Source organism: Myotis nattereri, assembly GCF_964212035.1.
Source record: "Myotis nattereri genome assembly, chromosome: 8".
Lineage (NCBI taxonomy): Eukaryota > Metazoa > Chordata > Mammalia > Chiroptera > Vespertilionidae > Myotis > Myotis nattereri.
In genome coordinates, this window is record NC_138083.1 from 33,044,998 (window position 1) to 33,067,276 (window position 22,279).

General features: G+C 48.8%; 1 long non-coding RNA gene across 1 annotated transcript in view; it reads right to left on the reverse strand.

The window, feature by feature from the left end:
* LOC308523154 overlaps positions 1-22,279 on the reverse strand; it is a 61,809-nt gene that overhangs the window by 36,923 nt on the left and 2,607 nt on the right. The window contains exon 2 of the long non-coding RNA XR_013996302.1: positions 3,385-3,467. This is a non-coding gene — a long non-coding RNA (uncharacterized lncRNA). The remainder of the gene's footprint in view (positions 1-3,384; positions 3,468-22,279) is intronic.

Genomic DNA, 22,279 nt, shown 5'->3' on the forward strand with positions numbered 1-22,279 from the left:
AACCCATGTTTGAAATATTTCATTGCTAAAAAAAAAAAAAAAAAAGAGCAAAGGAAGAAAGAAGGTGAGAAAGAGGCCGGTAGACGTTAAACAGACATGCTGGTAACTCCTCCTCTGCAGGCCCAGACCAGTGGCATCTTAGGGCAGCTGTTCACACACACAGGCTCCAGGGGAGCTGCCCAGCCCCCAGTTCAGAACTCAATGCCCACTACCCAGCATCTTCCTTTTTGATGAATCATGTGTTTGTGGACTAAAAGGCAAGGTTATCCCAGCCAGGAAGTCCTTAGAGTCATCAGCGTGGAGGCAGCCCCTTAAAGCGGAAAAAACAGCCCTCAGAGGCTCGAAACACAGGTTCGAGTCCCAGACCGGTCACATAATTCACGGCGTGATCTCACACTGGTCTCAGAGGTGCAGAGAGAAGGCAGCTGCCAGGGCTCACCCATAAACCTGCAGATGCTTCTAGACACCCAGGTGGAGGAAATCAGAAGCCCCTGGCAGCCACTAAAGGTAGGGGTGAGGATGAAGCCAGGTCTGTGCCCTCTCTCCTTGGTTTCTCCAAATACTCAGGCAGCACCACCCTCCGGGCAGGACAAGAACAGTGCACTCGGGACCCAGCCACACTCCTGTTCACTCTAGAGCAACCCCAGCAGGAGGTATCCTTATCCCCGTTTTACAGATGAGGAAACTGAGGCTTAGAGAAGGGAGGAAGGCCCCAATGTGCTCTGACCTGGGTCTCTTGTGGGGGCCCTCACCCCTGGGACAGCTCTGTGCTGGCAATCCTGACCTCCACCAAGCCTGGAGGCCCACTCAGGGGTGTGGCTGTCTCCCTGTGAGCAGAGCTATTTTTAGTGTCGGCAGCAGGGGCTAAGGGCCAAAGCCAGGAGTGACAATGGGGGGAAGGGGGTGGGGCTGCTGGCGGCCGCCCCCGCACCCAAACAGCCGCCCCATTTCCTCGAGGAACCAGGCCATGCACAATACAAGGAAAGCCGAATGGGGAGCGGCTGGGGGTTCCTGGGGGAGGGGGGGCTGACCTGGCCCATCAGGGCAGCTGGGGGCTATGAGGGGGACTCCAAACCAGGGGGAAATGGACCATTAGTCCAGCTGCCTGGTCCCGACAGAAGTGATCGTTCATGCTCCACTCACTCCCATACACACACACTCACATTCATTCTCTTTCACACATACACACACTTTCTTAATCTCTCACTCAGTCATTCTCATACAATAATCATACTCATTCTCACACACTCATTCACCGACACTGACATATTCACATTCATTCTCTCTCACACTCACTCATTCTCACACACTCATCTCTTACATATATTCTCTCTCTCTCTCTCTCTCTCACACACACACACACATACACACACATACATGAGTCTTTTATTAATTCCTAGGCCAGGGCATGGTCTAATCCAGCCTAGAGGCTAAGAACTGGGCCCCGGGGACTCAATGAAATGAGATTCCCAAGCAGGAATTGATTTGGGGACCAGATGAGAAATGTTGTCATGAGCACCCCAGACATTTTACCAGGGTCCTGGCCTCTTTGGGGAGGGACGTCCCTGCTGGGGAGGTTCCAAGCCTGGGGCTGGGACTCTCAGACAAGGGAGGGCTATGTGACAGGAACAGGAAGGTGGTCCCCCATAGCCTGGTAGCAAGGGCTCCTTCCTTGCTCCTCTACAAGGGGAATTCCAGTTTTGCCTGGGCAAGAGCCCTGAACTGAACTTGATATCTGAGGTTCCCCTATGTTATCCCATGGCTTAGGGTAGGAGAAGGCTTCTCCCTCTTCCCCATCCCTGCTCTGCCAGCCACCGCAGGCTGAACTCTGGCTAATGCCTCCTCTCCATCCCACCTCTACACCCTTTTGTGTGCCATGCCCCATGCCAGGGTGCCCTCCTCTGTCTCCTGTTCTCCCACCACCATTAAAGCTCTGAGAACAAGAACAGTGATATTCTTGTTTGCCATCACATCCCCAAAACCAAGCAAGTGCCTGACACATAGTAGATGCTCAATAAATACCTGTGGCATGAAATCCTTGCCTCTTCCTGGAGGCCTCTTCTCCTCCCCAAACCATGGACAAATTATCTCATTGGGCCTTCTCAACTGCCCGGTGAGGCAGACATATTCATTCCCATTTTAGGGAGGAGGAAACTGAGACTGGAGAGGGAATGTGGCTGGCTGAGGATCACACAATGGGTAGCAGCCTAGGCAGGACTTATATCCTCAAACGCCCATACCCACCCCTGGCCCTCATCAGCTCTGGGAGTGAGTCCACAGAGGAGAGAAGATGGCAGAGCTTTACTAAGAGAGTAATCAAGGCTGGCAAGAGTGGGGTTTGCTTGTTTTAGGGTGGTCCACCCCAAGAGTGAGAGCTTCTTCCGCCCCCCCAGGACCCACTCAGAGCTGGGCTCTCCTTCGCATGGGTGAAGCTGTAGCCAAGGATCAGGAAGGAAAGGTAGAGGATTTTTGGACACGTACTGAAGGCAGACTCTGCACCACATAAAAAATTACCCATTGGAGGTGTTTAAGCAATATTTGGGGAATACTCCTAGGCAATAAAAAGAAGCAAACTACTGATACAACAACATGGGTGAATCTCAGAGACATTAAGACTAATGAAGAGCCAGGCACAAAACAGTACATGCTGTCTGATTCCATTTATATGAAATTCTAGGAGAGGCAAAACCAAGAGATAGTGACAGACATCAAATAAACGGTGGCCTGGGCCCAGGAGACGGGTTGGTGGGTGAGGGGCACAGGTATTTGGGAGTGATGGAAATGATCTGGTCCTGATTGGGTGGTGGTTACACAGGGTGTACATTTGTCAAAACCCATGGAAAGAGACACACTTAAGATGGATAACCTTAAGTACCTCTGATGTTATGTTAATAACATCCTGATACAATTGTTTTTAAAAATTAGCACCATGCTCTCAACTTTGAGAATCTATCATCACTTACCAGTCAGTCTGTGTTCTCTGGTAATGGAGGGTGCCTCCTTCCAGATGGTTTGTAAGTCCCAACATGTGAGGTTGCATTTAGAAACCTGCCAAACTTATTTCCAGGAGCAGAATGCTGCGAAGCAAACGCAGGCTGCTGTTTACTGAGCACATACTGTTCATGGATAACTCACTTCCCCCAGCACCCAATGAAGTGGGTGTTCATACTATCTCCCCTTCACAGAAAAGGAGAAAGGTGGAGGGAGAGGGGTCTTGCTCAAGATCACACAGCTGGCAGGTGGGAGAAAGGGGATTTGAACTCAGCCTGCCTCCAGGGGGTCACTGTTCCACCTTCCAGATGGTTCCCTCTTTTCTGGCCTCAAATGCTCCCCATCCCTTCCATAAACAAAATCCCAGCAGGGGCGCAGGCATGCCCTCCTTACCTGGGAATGCCGGAACTGTAGCCAGCTTGTTCCACTTCCTGGCTGTGTGATCTGGGACAAGTGCCTCTACCTGCCATGTTCATCTGTAAAATAAGGGGAAAACACTACTTACCTTTAATGGGTACGAGGTTTTCTTTTGGTGATAAAGTGTTTTGAAACCAGACAGAGGTGGTGGTTGTACATCGTGAATGCACTAAATGCCACTGAACTGTCAACTTTAAATGGTTAATTTGTGTTATTAAATTTTGACTCAATAAAAAAGAAAAAAGGGGAAAAGAGATCATCTGTGTAGATATCAATGGACAAGTACATTAAGAAAAAACTACCTACCTTAAAAGTTATAGTGAGGATTCAAAGAACAGCAAACATCAAGCATTTAGAATAATGCCAGACTAGCAATAAGCATGCAAGACATTGGTATTTTCTTTCATATTTAGTGGCCCCCAATTGTCGGCCAAGCTGCCACGGTGGATGCCCAGCGGCTGCACAAGCCCCCCGGGGCTCCCTGCCTCAGCCCATGTTCTCCTGTCTGCCCTCCATCTCCCATCACTCACTTCACTCACTTGTGCCCATCCACACTGGCCTCTCGGCCTTTCGCCCTCCCCCTTGCTGAGCAGGCTCCTGCTACAGGGCCTTTGCACTGGCTGTTTCCTCGGCCTGAACACTCTTCTCCAGACTCACACAGCTGCGTCCTCACTTCCTTCAGCTCTTTGCTGAAATGTCACCTCTTCAGCAAGGTCCTCCTTGACCACCCTCAGAAAACAGCTCTGCTCCAGCCACTCACCATCCCCTCACTGGCTTTACAGTCTCATGTGAGATGGTACACTGATTTGTTCATTGTGTTTTGTTCATCTCCCCATGAGATTGGCAGCTCCTTGAAGAGGGACGTTGTTTCCTGCTGGGAGCCCAGCCTGGCACATGGTGAGCCCTCCATAGATAGTTGTGGAAGGAAGGAAGGAGGAAGGAAGGAAGGAAGGAAGGAAGGAAGGAGCGAGGGAGGGAGGGAGGGAGGGAGGGAGGGAGGAAGGAAGGAAGGAAGGAAGGAAGGAGGGAGGGAGGGAGGGAGGGAGGGAGGGAGGAAGGAAGGAAGGAAGGAAGGAAGGGAGAAAGGAAGGAAGGGAGGGAGGGAGGAAGGAAGGAAGGAGGAAGGAAGGGAGGGAGGGAGGGAGGGAGGGAGGGAGGAAGGAAGAGAGGGAAGAAGGCCCCAGATAGTGGCCATCTGGTCATTCAGCTGGGCTCAAATGTGTGAGTCACCAAGGACAGGGACCCTGGGCTTGCCTCAGTATTGCTTAGCACATGGGGCATCTGTTGAGAAAAAAAGACCTCTACTCCGTTCAGGGTCCTGCCACCTGTAAGAGACTGGCCTGCCCCCACAACACCCCAGCCCTGTTTCAGTTTTACTTCCTCCCCTTACAGCTGTTCCTTCCACCTCCCAGCCTCTTCCATTCCTCCTCATCTGGTCCCTAGAACATCTCCTTGGGCCTTTGTCTTTCCCCTCAGCTGCTCTAGGGGGAAGTTAGATACCTTCCTTCATCCTCTCCTTCCCCACCTTTCTGGGCTGGATCGAAAGCCTCCCCCTCAGGCTCAGCACCCACTCCAGCCACTCCCCTCACCTCCAGCAATTTCCAGGGAACAGATGTGGAGAACAGTGGACAGGCAGATGTGGTCAGAGGAGCCTCAGGTCCCTCCCCAGGTCAGTTTGCTGTGTAACTCATATCTCCACTCAGAGGCCAGCTGTGGAACTAGGCTATTTGTGCTCCAAATCCAGCGCTACCACTTGCCAGCTGTGTAGCCTTAGGCAAGTCACTCAACCTCTCTGTGCCTCAGAATTTATCTTAGCACAAGGGTGCAAGGCAATAATGCAGAAGGGCTTTGTAAACTGCAAAGCCCTAAACACCACTGGCTGTGTATTTGTGCTATTTCTGACCCAAGGAGCCCAGAACTGAAGGACAACCTCCCAGTGGCCCTAAGCTATTGCAGATGTTATTTGCCATCATCCTTATTACATGATCGATAACATCCTCAGGTTTCACAAAGGCCACAGTCAAGGGTCCATTAACTTTAAGACAGGGGTAAAGTCCCAGAGAACACTCTAGAATAGCACACTTCCAGTGAAACTCACCATCCCGCAGGGGCCTCACAATAATCCCAAACAGGGAAGAGTCATTACTATTCCATTTTACAGATTTGTAAGCTCAGGCTGCCTCCCTTAAGCCCAAGCTTTATTGTTGTTCCTGCCTGGCAGACTGGAGTCCTTGTCCAGCCCCCCATACCTGCACCCACCCTACCGCCCTGGGGACTCCTTTGAGCTCCCCCCCAACTCCTGTTTAGCAATACCTCTCCCCGGTTTTCCCAGGCACTTGCCTATTCTCCCAGAATCCTTCTGATCCCAGCCAGCCTGGCAGTGGTCAATGCCAGATCAACCTCACTTTTCCTCCAGATTCCGAACAAGATCAACTGCATTTCCCCTCCTGGTTCCAAAATGAGGCAGGCTGGCAGCACTGAGCACTGCGGGGGAAGGGGCCGCGCAGGCCTAGATTTGTTTGTAAACATTAGCAACAGCTACTACATCCGATAGGTTCTTGTTCCTATCTTAAAATGCAGTGCAGAGGAATTGGGTGAGCAACTTGCCTGAGGTCACATAGCTAGGGAGAGTGAGAGCCAGAGTTGAAACTCAGGTCTATTTGACTCCAAAATGCTTGACATCAGCCTTCGAAGTCACTGACATTGGGTGACTTCATTTCCAGCTCTTCCCCTAAGACTCCTCATCTCTAACAGTGAAAGAGTAATACTTTATTGGATTTGTTGAGTTGAGAGAATTAACTTGGATGAGTTTGTAAAGTGCCCAGAATAGCACAGGGCACCTGGATGTGGCTGGGGGCTCTGTGGTCAGGCCAACCAAGGGTTAAGTCCCAGCTTTTGCCTGTGGAGACAATTACTCTACCTCTCTGAGCTTCACTAGACCCATGTGGACAACAGACACCATCAGCCCCTCTCTCAAAGATGGTGCTGGTCCCAAAAGCTAATTTTCTGAAAGTTAGAAACATGGCTCTCATACCAATAAGAAGTGAGCACATGCCAAAATCATATGTGATTCATTGGTATTACCCCGTCAGCAGTGAAGCTGCTTCTAAAAGTGTTAGAGAGTCTGAAAGGTTTATAGCTAACCGAAGACAAAATGCTGAAACAGGATTGCAAAGTGAAACTGGTTAATGTCCTGCAGGACCAAACAAATGTAACCTTTGGGGTGATCTTTTCTACTGGAGACAAATGATTTGCAACTTAAATCTACAAGTGAGCCCATAACTTTCCTGAGTTTGGGCCCCAATACATAAGGAAATGACAAGTCAAACAAATATCTGTCCCCCTAGAGAGTTACTTAACTAACCCTGGAGTGGGTCTGTTAGACAATGGTACTCAAAGAACATGCAGTTCTCCTTTTGTTTTATTTCCAAGTTTGGGATTTTTTTAAAACCTGAGAATGCAATGCAATAATGGAAGAACTTTAAAGTGCTGAATGCCTCTTGGCTTGTTATTTGGGTAGCATCTCTGCCCAACAACCCAGAACTTTGAGCAGCAATCCCTATGCTCATCAAATGAGGTGGACAGGGAGCTAGGAACACTCAAAAGAATGCAAAACAAACAAACAAAAAGAATGCAAAACTATTTGCAAGCATGGTCTCATTCATCTTGATTTCCTTCCAGAGAACTCTGAGTTCAGGCCTGGGATTAGCATGAGGTGATGCCTCACATCACACAATCCATAAGTCTCCTTTCCACGGAGTCCCTGCTCACCTAATGACATCGTATCTAATAAAAGAGAAACATGGTAATTGGTGTACGACCGCTACCCTTCCCATTGGCTAATCAGGGCGATATGCAAATTAGCTGCCAGCCAAGATGGCGGCTGGCAGCCAGGCAGCTTAAACTGAACATGAGGCTTGCTTGCTTCAGTGACTGAGGACTCCGACGTTCCCCACCTGCCTTGCTGGCCTCTGAGCCTGCAGTTTGAACATTGTAACAAATATAGAAGCTACACAAAACCCCAGAAACCTGCTTTCAGCAAGCAGGGATCTCAGAGCTGGAGTTGATACAGAGTTTTGATTATAGAACCTAAACAAACCAGATACCTACTTTCAGCAGCTGAGGCCTCAGAGCAGGAGCCAAGCCTCAGAGCTAAAGCTGGCCCAGAATAAAAAAAAAAAAAAGAAAAAAGAAAAAAGGAGCAGTTGGGAGCTTCAGTCCCAGCCTGAAAACAGCCCTCAGCCCCTCACCCAGACTGGCCAGGCACCCCAGTGGGGACCCCCACACTGATCCAGGACACCCTTCAGGGCAAACCAGCCAACCCCACCCATGCACCAGGCCTCTATCCTATATAGTAAAGGGGTAATATGCCTCCCAGCACCAGGATCAGCGGAGCCGCAAGGCCTCCCGGCACCGGGATCAGCATGACAGTGGGCAGCGCCCAAACCCCCTGATCGACCTGCGGCTCTGTGTGTGACAGGGGCCGGGGCCACAACCTCCCTATCGGCCCTCCTCTATTCCTGACAGGGAAAGCACCCCAACCCCCTGATCGGCCCTGCTCTGTGCCTGATAGGGGGGAGCTCCCCAACCCGCTGATCGCCCTGCGGCTCTGTGTGTGACAGGGTGCGGTGCCCCAACCTCCCCACCCCACGGGCCCTACTCTGTGTGTGACGGGGTAGAGCCATAACCTCCACATTGGCCCTGCCCTGAGTGTGAGAGTGGCGGCGCCCCAACCCCTTGATCCGCTCTGCTCTGTGCGTGACAGGGTGGAGCTCCCCAACCCCCTGATGGGCCCTGCTCTATGCATGACAGGGGGTGGCGCCGCAACCTCCCCATCGACCCTGCCTTGAGTGTGACAGGGGGCGGTGCCCCAACCCCCCAATCGGCCCTACCCTGAGCATGACTGAGGGTGGCAGCGCAACCTCCCAATCCGCCCTGCTCTGTGCATGACAGGGGGCGGCGCCCCAACTCCCCAATTGGCCCTGCTCTGAGCCCAACCAGGGGCTGCACCTAGGGATTAGGCCTGCTCTCTGCCACCCTGGAGCAGGCCTAAGCCAGCAGGTCGTTATCTCCCGAGGGGTCCCAGACTGCAAGAGGGCACAGGCCGGGCTGAGCGACTCCCCCCTCCCCCCCCAGTGCACAAATTTTTGTTCACCGGGCCTCTAGTTAGTTAATAAATTTTATAGGTTTCAGGTGTACAATTCCATAATCCATCATCTGTGTACTGTATTGTGTTCACCATCTCAAGTCTCCTTCCATCTCTATTTATTCCCCCTTTCCCCTCCTTTTTTTAACAATTTTTTTTTATTGATTTCAGAGAGGAAGGGAGAGGGAGAGAGAGAAACATCAATGAGAGAAAATCATTGATTGGCTGCCTCCTGCACGCCCCCTACTGGGGATGGAGCCCAAGACCCGGTAATGTGCACTGACGGAGAATTGAACCAGGACCTCCTGATTCATAGGTCGATGCTAAACCACAGAGCCGGTGGGCCCCCCTATACCCTCTTCTACTTCGCCCACCCCCTTTTCCCTCTGGCAATTACCATATTGTTATCTGTGTCAATGAGGTTTTTTGTTTGCTTAAGCCCTTCATCTTTTTTTGTCATTTATTCAACCATTATTTTCTGGGTGTCTACCTGCTGCCAAGCACTGTCCTGGGCATTTGGGGTAAAGCACAAAACAAGACAGACATAGTCACTGCCTTTAAGGGCCTAAAGTCTAAACAAGAGACAGATGATTGGTTAACTAAGGTAGAGGCTAAATAATCAAAATCACCACAAGCTCTAAGAAGGAAAAGAACAGGATGAACATGAGCAGGGCTGCCAGCCTCAGAGAGCGGCCGGAGAAGACTCCCTGAAGAGGTGACATTCCAGCTGAGACGTGAGGAATGAGAGGATGCCAGCCAATGGAAAAGCTGGGGGAAAGGCATCCCAGGTGGGAGGTCCAGCATATGCAAAGGTCCTGATGCAAGATGAGGCTTCAAGGAACGTTGTGGCCATAGTTTGGCAACTGGCAGGAGATGAGTTGAGGGAAGAAAGCAGGACCTGAATCATGGTGGGAATGAGGGGAAGGGATCTGCAAGAGACCTAGATGTAATTCTAAATATGATGGGAAGATATGGAGCATTTTGGTCAGACACCATTGTAACCCAACTGTGTTTCTACCCTGGGGTCTTTTACAGTGGGGTCCCTGCACCAGCAGCATCAACATCACCTGGAACTTTTTGTTAATGCAGATTCTTGGGCCCCGCCCCAGAACTACAGATCAGACCTTCTGAAGGTGGAGTCCATCCACTGGTGTTTTAACAAGCCCTCCCGATGATCTGATGATGTTTGGAAACCACCACTCTGGAATCAATAATCCACCAGTTAGTAACACAACCTAGAGTCGCCACCTGGTGGCACTTTATGGGAACTACAGCCTCACTGCTGCTTCCACCGCCAGCCCTTTTTGACACTTCCCACTGAAAGGACCCAGACCAGGGTCATGGACAGAAGGATGGCTTTAGAGCAGTGATGGCGAACCTATGACACGCGTGTCAGAGGTAACACGCGAACTCATTTTTTTGGTTGATTTTTCTTTGTTAAATGGCATTTAAATATATAAAATATCAAAAATATAAGTCTTTGTTTTACTATGGTTGCAAATATCAAAAAATTTCTATATGTGACATGGCACCAGAGTTAAGTTAGGGTTTTTCAAAATGCTGACACACCGAGCTCAAAAGGTTCGCCATCATTTCTTTAGAGTGTGTCTACTTTCTCACATGCAAGAACATACAACATGGGAGGGCTTCAATAACTTCAAGCTTCCTCCTGCTATGCTTAGAATAAAACCCAGATTCCTTACACAGTTGCTCTGTCCTAACTTCCTCTCTCCTCTCACACACTCCCTGTCAGCCACACTGGCATCCTTGCTGTTTCTCAGATACACCAAGCATGTTCTTACCTCAAGGTTTTGTTATTTGCTGTTCTTTCTGCCTGGAATGCTCTTACTCCACACTTGCATGGCTTGCTCCTTCTCTCATTCAGATTCCTTTCAAATGCCATCTCCTCTGGGAAGCCTTCCATGACTGCACTCACTATGGAGCTCTTGCCCTACTGTCTTTCTGTCTGTGACCCTGTTTTCTTTGTTTAAGCAGAATTTTTATTACAGAAAAGCTCTCTGCAGCAGGGAGGGACCTGAACTGATGGCCCCTTTTTCTTCATTCTTGGCATTATCTTATATATTTATTTGACTTTTGTCTATCCTCCTTATGAGACCATGAGTTTCAATAAGGCAGGGATGTTTACCTCTTTTGTTCACTGTTGTAACCCCAGTACAAACAGTAGGTGCTCAATAGATATTGTCTGAATGAATAAATATACTCAGTGAGGCAAGTATTACCACCCTCTTTCCCACCAGTGAGGAAACTGAAGCCCAGTGAAGTGATCTGACTCACTCAAGTTCACACAATGAGTAAGTGGCTGGGGTCCAGATTTGAAGTAGGGATTCTGGAAACGGAAGGGTGAGCCGTGTCCACACTGGCACCCTGAGGTTCCTGAGGCTGGGGAGAGTTTTCAATCAAGCAACCACATCACCGTCACCCAAGATCAGCAAGCAGGTGGCTGTGAGTTCTGAAGGATGTTCTTCATGTAAAGGGGCAGAGGGCAAGGTCTAGATCCTAAGTGGGGCAGTACCACCCGGAGCTGGGCAGTCCCCAGTGATTGCCCCAGGCATCCAGCGGGAGGGGAGCAGGGGTGCAGACATCCCCCAAATGAGTCCCAAGTCCTGTGTGGTATTCAGTTCCCTTTAGTAATTGGCATAGATGAAACCCTGTTTTTAGTTATCTGAGCCTGGGACCAAATTCTATTTCACACACAAACACTATGTGTGTGGGGGGTTTTGTTTTGTTCATTTTTACTAGACTTTATTTTTTATAACAGTTTTAGGTTTATAGAAAAATTATGCAGAAATGACAGAGTACCTCATTCTCCCTCTTCCCAACACACACAGTTTTTCCTATTACTAATACTTTAGGATACCTTTGTTACAAATGAAGGATAAATGCTGATGCATTATTAACTAAAATCCATAGTTTATATTAAGGCTCGCTCTTGGTGTTGCACAGCTCTATGGATTTTGAAAAATGCACAATGCGCCCGGCCAGTGTTGCTTAGTGGTTGAGTGTTGACCTATGAAGCATGAGGTCACGGTTTAATTCCTGGCCAGGACACAGGCCAGGGGTTGCAGCCTCAATCCCCAGTGGGGGGCGTGAAGGAGGCAGCTGATCAATGATTCTCTCATCATTGATGTTTCTCTCTCTCCCTCTTCCTTCCTCTCTGAAATCAATTAAAAAATATTTTTTTAAAAAATGCATGTCCTGTATTTATCATTACAGTATCACACAGAAGTCCACTGCCCAAAAAATGCCCTCTGCTCCATCTATTCATCCCTCCTCCCTCCCCAAATCCTTGGCAACCATTGCCTTTTTTATTGTCTCTATAATTTTGCCTTTCCCAGCATAGAGTGTATTTGCTTGGTTTTAATGTATAGTGACCCTCCCAGGAAAGTGACCTCCACATAAGTTGGAACCAGACCGGGTCACGTTTGGTTCAGGACTTTACCTAGAACTGCTCGCATTTTGGAGGATCACTGCCATGATGAGGTCGTGGTGTTTGAGTTACCAGAGCTCCTGATTCAGCCCGCAGATTCACGGTGATTCCACAAAAACCATAACCTCCCAACTACTTTGTAATGTTTCCTATGTATTTTGCTCAAATATTTACATAGTAATTTATTCTAAACTAATTTCACTTTTTCTTTTATATTACAAGTAGGATATTATTTATGTTGAAAATTATGTGTCAGTAGGTTATATCATCCAGGAATTTCATTTTGGAAAAGAAGCATTGCAACTGTTGTTAAAAGGAACAACTGGGAACGCTGGGTCCCCTGGGTTTCAACCCATAATTATACTGCATGACAATCACAATGGCAGCAAGCATTCAAAAGGCACTGTGCTGGGCCAGTGACTTCTGTGTACAACTCATTATATCCTTACAGTTCCCCGGCCAGGTGCTACATGGTGTGTAGTGTCATCCCATTTCACAGAGGGGAAAGCTGAGGCTCAGACAGAATAATGTCCCTGAGTGGGACTGGATATGGAATTCCAGCCCATGCTCCTAACAACCCAGCATCCAGCCCTGGATTTCCTGGGCCTCCTGGAAAGACCGTGTTGGGTGAGCTGAATCTCTCCAAGCCTGCAAGGCCCCCGGAAGAGCACATGGGGGAACTGAGAGATCAAGAGCACAGGTTCTGGCCTGGGTTCCAATCTTGGCTATGACACTTACTCTGAGTGACACTGGGACAGTAACGCCCCCTCTCTGAGGCTCAGTTTGCTCATCTGTAAAATAGGGGTGATGTCACCAAAGTGTGGTAGGTACTATCTTTTTCCATGTTACCAAGGCAGAAACTATGGCTCATAGAGGGGAAGTGGCCTGCCCAGTGTTAGATGGAGAGTGATTCAATGGTCCTCTAAGGACATGCCCCCTTCGCCGGGTAAGGTCCCCGTGGACCTTATCAATTCTATATCACAGGTCACCAGGAAAAGGTCAGGGGTCACCTTCCCTGGCCACCTATCCCCCAATCCAACCACCTACTTGTTACCCCACAGGGAAGAAGTCTCTGAGAGCCCCAAGACCGGGAGAGCTGGAAGAGGGGTGCTGTCCCTGGAAGCACTGGGACTCAGTTTCCCTGTGGTGAACTCCAAGTCCTAAAGTGATGCATTCCTCTTCATTGCCACCACTTCCTTCTCATGTAGACACTCCTTTCCTCCTCCCTTCCTACCCAGCAGCCAGAGATCTCTCATAAATGTAAACTCATATAAAGTCACTCCCTTGCTTAACCCTTCCATGGCTCCCTATTGTCCTTAAGCTACACTTCTCTACCTGGTGCACAGGAACGTGCCCACTCCTCCTATCTCATTTCCCACAATGCTGCCTCCACTCCTCACTCGCCACGTATGTTCAGGGCACATTGGGCTCTCCCATGGGCCCTTCATGCGCCAGCACGTTCCTGACTTACGACCTGTGCCCATGTGCTTCTCCTCCTTGGTCAGCTCATAAACAACTCACTCCTTCCCCTCACCAGGCCAACCCCTCCTCCCTCCCTCCACTAGGCCAGCTTTTCCTGTTATGCTCTCTCATACCCCACCCACTGGTCTCTCCTAGCAATAACCCCAGTTTCCAACGATAGATTCATCTAATTATCTTCTCCCCACTTGATTGAGCTGCACTGGGACCCTGCTCTGTTTCCTTCTGCATACTGAGAACCGTGAGAAGTGTCTGCCCCCAAGTAGGCACTCTGGAGAAACTACGGACTGGCAGACTAAAAGACCACACAGAGGAGAGATGGCCCATCTCCTCCACCAGGTGGACTAAGACATACAATACAACTTGAAAGAAAGGAAAAAATGGGAAAATGGAAGGCAGAGGTAATCCCAGGCACAATTCAATTCACTGTTCAGCATGCCTAGATGTGCCAGACGCCAGGCCATGCACTGGGAACAGTGTATGTGTGCCACACTACCTGGACTCAGAGCCCAACTCACTACTCACTAGCTGTGGAAGTTTAGGTAAGTCACTAAACCTCTCGGAACCTGGGGTCTCTAACTATCAAATGGAAGAAGTGGAGAAGTTGCTTCATTACAGAAAACCCATGCCTTAGGGCATTAGGACTTACTATGCCCTTGAAACCCCAGTGGAACCAGCAATTCTGTTTGGTTACTATTGCTGAATCACACACCACTCCAATACTTAGTGGCTTAAAACAACCACTTTTTCCTTCACTGGTGTGTGAATCAGAAACATTGGAAAGGACCAGTTGGGTAGGTCTTTGTTAGAGTCAGATGTTGGCCAGGCCTGTGATTATTTGAAGGCTCAATGGCTGGCTATTGACTGCGGGCACCAACCTGTCATATTCGTTACCTGCGCCCATCCACCCACCCCCGCCATTACCTGAATTTCTAGCCTATCACCTTCTATCTTTCCAGCTCACTCTCTCCAGTACCCCAATTCCCACAATCCTTCAGTCCCACTGAGACCTCTGATTCATTGAGCCTACCACCTTCCCCCTCATGTCCTCACCTCCCTCCTCCCTGCTTAAAGCCCCTGGGGTGTCATTATCCTCAAGCACTGCGCACTCCTAAGAGAGGCCCCTGCTCCCCTCTGGTGGAACACCCAATGGCTGATACCAACTCTCTGTCCTTCTGTGCTTATTCCCCCGCAGTGCAATGTGGTTGAAGAACAACACACCCCATGTGGACTGGTCTCACTTTACTTACCTGACTGCTAAGCCCAATGGGCCTTCAGTACACTGCAGTTCCCTTGGCCCATTTCTTCTCCCCAGGCAATTCCTTCCTATCTTCTCCTCAAACCTCCATCACCTTCTCTCCCATTCTTAGTCTGAGCTGAGGATCTTGCTTCCTATTTCACAGGGAAAATTCTAGCAATCAGAAAATACTTTCACAAGCTTTTATTTATAAACTAGGGGCCCGGTGCACAAAAATTTGTGCACTGGGGGGGGGGTGTCCCCTCAGCCCAGCCTGTGCCCTCTCTCAGTCTGGGACCCCTCAGGGTATGACCACCTGCTGGCTTAGGCCGGCTCCCCAGGGGATTGGGCCTAAGATGGCAATCAGACATCCTTCTGGCAGCCCGGCAGCCCTCGGGGGATGTCCACTTGCCAGTGGGGAGCAGACCTAAGCTGCAGTCAGACATCCTTAGCACTGCTGAGGAGGCAGGAGAGGCTCCCACCACCGCTGTACTGGCAGCCATCAGCCTGGCTTGTGGCTGAGCAGAGCTCCCCGATGTGGGAACACACTGACCACCAGAGGGCAGCTCCTGCATTGAGCGTCTGCCCCCCTGGTGGTCAGTGTGTGTCATAGTGACCAGTCATTCCCAGTCTTTTTGCTGTTAGGGTCAGTTTGCATATTACCCTTTTACTATATAGGATAGAGGCCTGGAGCACAGGTGGAGGCCAGCTGGTTTGGCTTGAAGGGTGTCCCGGATCAGGGTGGGGGTCCCGCTTGGGTGCCTGGGCAGCCTGGGTGAGGGGCTGATGGCTGTTTGCAGCTGGTCACACCCCCTTCAGGGTGGGGGTCCCCACTGGGGTGCCTGGCCAGTCTGGGTGAGGGGCTGAGGGCTGTTTTCAGGCTGGCAGGCGACTGAATCTCCCAGCCTCTCCTTTTTTTTTCTTAATTCTGGGATTTATTTACCTTCTATAATTGAAACATTGTTGCCGTCACTGGCACTCTCAGCTCTGAGGCCACAGCCGTCCGGCTGAAACCAGGTATTTGGGGTTTGTTTAGCTTCTATAATTGAAACTTTGTTGCTTCTGGAGCTCAGAGCCGGGCCTCGGCAGGCGGGGAACCTTGGCTTCCTCCATCACTGGAGCAAGCAAGCCCCTTGCTCGCTTCAGCTGCATGGCTGCTGGTCGCCATCTTTGTTGGCAGTTAATTTGCATATCGCCCTGATTAGCCAATGGGAAGTGTAGTGGAGGTATGGTTAATTACCCTTTTTGTCTTTTATTAGATAGGAAGGATACTCTGCCCCAAGCCGTGGTCCCATCTGTGTATAGCTCCCATCTTTCTCTGTCTTCTCCCTCTGGCATCATCATCATTTCCAATCTACTGAATCATTCTCATCAACATAAAAATAAACTATTATGTCTGCATTGAAGTAACTTCTCCTAACCCGACTCTGCTCTCCACCTACCACCCCATCCTCAGTCCTAAAGCAAAACCCCTCAAAAAGTTGTCTGTACCCACTGCCTCAGTGTCTCTACTTGCTCTCCTTCCATTACAGAAAAGGTACAAAAATAGTACAAAAAATACCCAAATATCAATCACCCAGATTTTACCATCTTTGGTTTATCCTTCTCTTTCTTCCCTCCTCCTCAACTCTTATAGAGTAAGTTGTAGACGTGAGTCCTTTATCCCTAAAACCAGTGTGTATTTCCTAAAAGCAGGGACATTCTCTTACAATAACCAAGATCAAGAATTTTTACACTGATACAATATTATTATCTAACTAGAGGCCCGGTGCACAAAAATTTGTGCACTCGGGGGGAATGGGAGTCCCTCAGCCTGGCCTGTGCCCTCTCGCAGTCTGGGACCCCTTGGGAGATAACGCCCTGCTAGCTTAGGCCTGCTCCCGGGTGGCAGAGGGCAGGCCCAATCCCTAGGTGCAGCCCCTGGTCAGGCTCAGAGCAGGGCCGATTGGGGAGTTGGGGCGCCACCCCTGTCATGCACAGAGCAGGGCGGATCGGGAGGCTGCGATGCCACCCTCAATCACGCTCAGGGTAGGGCCGATTGGGGGGTTGGGGCACCGCCCCGTCACACTCAAGGCAGGGTCAATGGGGAGGTTGCGGCGCCACCCCGTCACGCACAGAGCAGGGCCAATCCTGGGGTTGGGGCGCTGCCCCATGTCATGCACAGAACAGGGCACATCAGGGGGGTTGGGGCTCCTTACCCTGTCACGCACAGAGCAGGGTCGATCAGAGGGTTGGGGAGCTCCCCCCGTCACGCACAGAGCAGGGCCCATCAGGGGGGTTGGGGAGCTCCCCCCTGTCACGCACAGAGCAGGGTCGATCTGGGGGTGGGGGAGCTCTCCCCTGTCACACACAGAGCAGGGCCCATCAGGGGGTTGAGGAGCTCCCCCCTGTCACTCACAGAGTAGGGCCGATAGGGGAGTTGGGGCACTTCCCCCTGTCACACACAGAGCAGGGCGGATCAGGGGGTTGGAGCACCGCCCTCTATCACCCACAGAGCAGGGCCGATCAGGGGGTTGGGGCGCCGCCACTGTCACACTCAGGGCAGGGCTGATGGGGAAGTTATGGCTCTACCCCATCACACACAGAGTAGGGCCCATGGGGGGGGGGGGGGGTTGGGGCACCGTCCTCTATCATCCACAGAGCAGGGCTGATCAGGGGGTTGGGGCGCCTTCCCCTGTCACGAACAGAGCAGGGTGGATAGGGAGGTTGTGGCCCCAGCCCGTCACACACAGAGCCGCAGGGCGATCAGGGGGTTTGGGCACTGCCCCCTGTTACGCTGATCCCGGTGCCAGGAGGCCTCTCGGCTCCACTCATCTTGGTTCTGGGAGGCCTCGCGGCTCCACTGATCCCGGTGCTGGGAGGCATATTACCCTTTTACTATACAGGATAGAGGCCTGGTGCATGAGTGGGGCTGGCTGGTTTTCCCTGAAGGGTGTCCTGGATCAGGGTGGGGGTCCCCACTGGGGTGCCTGGCCAGCCTGGATGAGGGGATGATGGCTGTTTGTAGCTGGTCACACACCCTTCAGGGTGGGGGTCCCTACTGGGGTGCCTGGCCAGCCTGGGTGAGGGGATGATGGCTGTTTGTAGCTGGTCACACACCCTTCAGGATGGGGGTCCCCACTGGGGTGCCTGGCCAGTCTGGGTGAGGGGCTGAGGGCTGAAGCTCCCAACTGCTCCTTTTTTTCTTTTCTTTTTTTATTCTGGGCCAGCTTTAGCTCTGGCTCCATCTCTGAGGCCTCTGCTGCTGAAAGCAGGTATCTGGTTTGTTTGGGTTCTATAATCGAAACAATGTATAACTCCAGCTCTGAGATCCCGGCTTGCTAAAAGCAGGTTTCTGGGGTTTTGTTTAGCTTCTATATTTGTTACAATGTTTCAAACTGCAGGCTCAGAGGCCGGCAAGTCAGGCAGGGAACGTTGGTTTTCTCCGTCACTGAAGCAAGCAAGCCTCATGTTAGTTTCAAGCTGCCTGGCTGCCAGCCGCCATCTTGGCTGGCAGTTAATTTGCATATCGCCCTGATTAGCCAATGGGAAGGGTAGCGGTCGTACGCTAATTACCACGTTTCTCTTTTATTAGATAGGATATAGAGACCTTACTCAAATTTCACCAATCGTTCCACTACTATCCTTTATAGGCAATGAAAAACCAATGTTTCCTGGTCCAGGATCTCACACTGTATTAAGTTCTTGTGTCTCTTTGGTCTCCTTAATCTAGAACTGCTCCTCAGTCATTCTTTGTCATCCATGATCTCGACATTTTTGAAGAGTACAAGCCGGCTACCATTTTGTAGAAATACCCTTCAATTTGGGTTCATTAATCAGTTAAGCATTATCTGGCAGAAATACCACTGAAGGGATGCTGTGTCCTTCTCAGGAGGAACATGATGTCAACTTGCCCCATTAATGGTGAGGCTCCCTTTGACCAGTTGGTTGATTTGTCTGCTGGGTTTCTTCACTGTAAAGTTACCATTTTACTCTTTGTAATTAATAACTATCTTGTGTACAGAGGCAGAGCATCATCGAACATACTGTCAAACTACAGCAGGAATGCCGAGGAAGGTTGGGGGGCTGGGGGAGGGGAGGGTAAGAGGTCAACCGAAGGACTAGTATGCATGCATATAAGCATAACCAATGGACACAAGACACTGGGGGATAGGGGAGGCCAGGGAAATGTCAAGCAGGGGGAAAAAAGGAGATATATGTAATACTGTTTGTAATACTTTAAGCAATAAAACAAAATTTTTTAAAAAAGTAAAAGAAAAAAAAAAGAGAAACTAAAAAGAACTGTCCCATTTACCATTGCAACAAAAAAAATTAAGATACCTAGGAATAACCTTAACTAAAAAGTTAAAAGACCTGTACTCAGAAAACTACAGGATATTGAAAAAACAAATAGAGGAAGATATAAACAAATGGAAGAATATATCATGTTCTTGCATTGGTAGAATCAACATCATTAAAATGTTCATACTACCCAAAGCAATCTATAGATTCAATGCAATCCCTACTAAAATACCAATGGCACATTTCACAGATCTAGAACAAACTCTCCAAAAATTCATCTGGAATAAAAAAAGACACTGAATAGCCGCAGCAATCCTGAGAAAGAAGAACAAAGTTGGAGGGATCACAATATCAGATATCAAGCAATATTACAAAACCACTGTTCTCAAAACTGCTTGGTATTGGCACAAGAAACAACATATAGACCAATTGTATAGAATAGAGAAGCCAGAAATCACCCAAACCACTATGCTCAATTAATATTTGACAAGAGGCAAGAGCATGCAATGGAGTCAAGACAGTCTCTTCAATAAATGGTGCTGGGAAAATTGGACAGATATGTGCAAAAAAATGAAACTAGACCACCAACTGACACTACAAACAAAATAAACTCAAAATGGATAAAGGACTTAAACCTAATACAGAAAACCATAAAAATCTTAGAAGAATCCATAGACAGCAAAAAATATCAGACCTATGTCATAGCAATATCTTTACTGATACATTTCCTGGAAACTAAGGATAAAATTAACAAATGGCACTACTTCAAAATAAAAAGCTTCTGCACAGCAAAAGAAACCTTCAACCAAACAACAAGAAAGCCCACTGCATGGGAGAACATATTTGCCAATTATATCTCTGGTAAGGGTTTAATCTCCAAAATTTATAGGGAACTCATGCAACTTAACAAAAGGAAGATAAACAATCCAATCAAAAAATGGGCAAAGGACCTAAATAGACACTTTACAAAAGAGGACATACAGAAGGCCGAGAGACATATGAAAACATGCTCAAAGTCACTAATCATCTGAGAGATGCAGATCAAAAAGACAATGAGATACATCACACACCTATCTGAATGTCTATCATCAACAAATCAACAAATGACAAGTGCTGGCGAGAATGACAAGTGCTGGTGGGAATGCAGACTGGTGCAGCCACTGTGAAAAACAGTATGGAGATTCCTCAAAAATGTTATTCCCATTTGATCCAGCAAACCCACTTCTACGAAAATATCCCAAGAAATCTGAAACACCAATCAGGAAGGCTACATGCACCCCTACTTTCATAGCAGCACAATTTACAATAGTTAAGATTTGGAAACAGCCTAATCGCCTATCAGCAGATGAGTGATTTAAATCAGTGATACATTTACACAGTGGAATACTATGCAGCTGTATAAAAGAAGGAACTCTTACCATTTGCAACAGCATGGATGGACCTGGAGAGCATTATGCTAAGTGAAATAGGCCAGTTGGAGAAAGATACATATCACATGATCTCACTCATTTGTGGAATATAATGAACAACATAAAGTGATAAACAAAAATAGAGCCAGAGTCATAGAAGCATCGAACAGACCATCCAACGTAAGAGGGAAGACCGGGGAGATGGGGGTAAGAGATCAACCAAAGGACTTGAATGCATGCATATGAGCATAACCAATGGACACAGATAGTATGGGGGTGAAAGCATGTGCTGGGGCGTGGGAGTGGCTGGGGAGAGGACAATGGGGGGGGGGGGAGACTTATGTAATACTTTAAACAATAAAGAAGTTAAAAAATTTTAAAAAAGTAACTATCTTGTGAGAACTCTAAGACTATGCAAATATCCTGTTTCTCCTCAAAGTTTAATCTACTACTGATTGAAACATCTATGAATGAATCTCCCCTGAAACAATTATTACTATGGTGGCTGCTAAACAGTGATTTTCTAATTCTTACTCGTCTAGATTTTAGGTGACTTTATGCTCTTAAAAAGAGATTTCCTTTTCCTTTCTGTCTTTCTGTATTTAAATCCTCTACTCTCTCTTAACCCCACTCCAATCAGGCTTTTGCTCCCACCATTCTCCTTAAACTCTTTCCTTCCCAACAACGCCCTCCACTTTGCTAATTCAGTTTTCGATTCTCATCTTTTTCTTTTTTATTTTTATTCCTCACCCAAGGATATTTTTCCATTGATTTTTAGAGAAAGTGGGAGAAAGAGGGAAAGACAGAAACAGATTGCCTCCTGCATGCGCCCCGACCATGGCCCAGGCCAGGGAGAAGCCTGCAACTGAGGTATGTGCCCTTGACCAGAATCAAACCTGGGATCCTTCCACCCGCAGGCCAATGCTCTATCCACTGAGCCAAACTAGCTAGGGCAAGATTCTCATCTTCTTGACCTCTCAGCAGCATTTGACACAGATCACCAGCTCTCCCCCTTTGAACTGTTTTCCTTACTGGTCCCAAGGACACACTCCTAGCTGCTCTGCCTCAGACTCCTTTCTTATCTCTTAATGATGGAGTCTCAGTCCTTGGTCCTCTTCTCTTCTCTGTCTATGCTCACTCCCTTGGAGATCTTACCCAGTTGCATGGCTTTAAAAACCATTTCTACAACGAGGACTCCTGTGTTAATCTACTTGGGCTGCCAGAGCAGACTGGGTGGCTTAAAAACAGAAATTTAGCCCTAGCCAGTTGCTCAGTGGTTAGAACGTTGGCCCAAGGACCAAAGGGTCACGGGTTTGATCCCCATCCCCAGTCAGGGGGTAAGGGGGTAGGAAGGCAACCAATTGATGTTTCTCTCTCACATCGATGTTTCTCTCTCTCCTCTCCCCCCTCCCTCCACTCTCTCTGAAAAAAAAAAAAAAATCAATGGAAAAAATATCCTCACTCCTTGAGTGAAGACTAAAAATAGTAGTAACAATAATAAAACAAAACAAAAAATAATAAATACATTTTTTAAAATAATCCTATGGCACTTCTGAGCCTAGGCCTCAAGAGAGGCCTTGCTGCTTTTGTTCTCTCCCTTTTGGAGGTCATCCTGTAAGGAAGCCTGAGCTAGCTTGCTGAAGAAGCCACGCGAAGAACCAAGGCACTCCAGCCACAAACCCAGTGGCCAGATCTCTGAATGAGGCCATATATGACCAGCCAGCCTGTCACCTTGCTGACGGCAAGGGCAGGAGTAAGCCCAGACAAGACCATGTGCAACAGAAAAGAGCTATCCTAGTTGAGACATGTCCAAACTGCTAAACCATACAAATAAGCAAATAATGATTGTTGGCTTAAGCCACTCTGTTTTG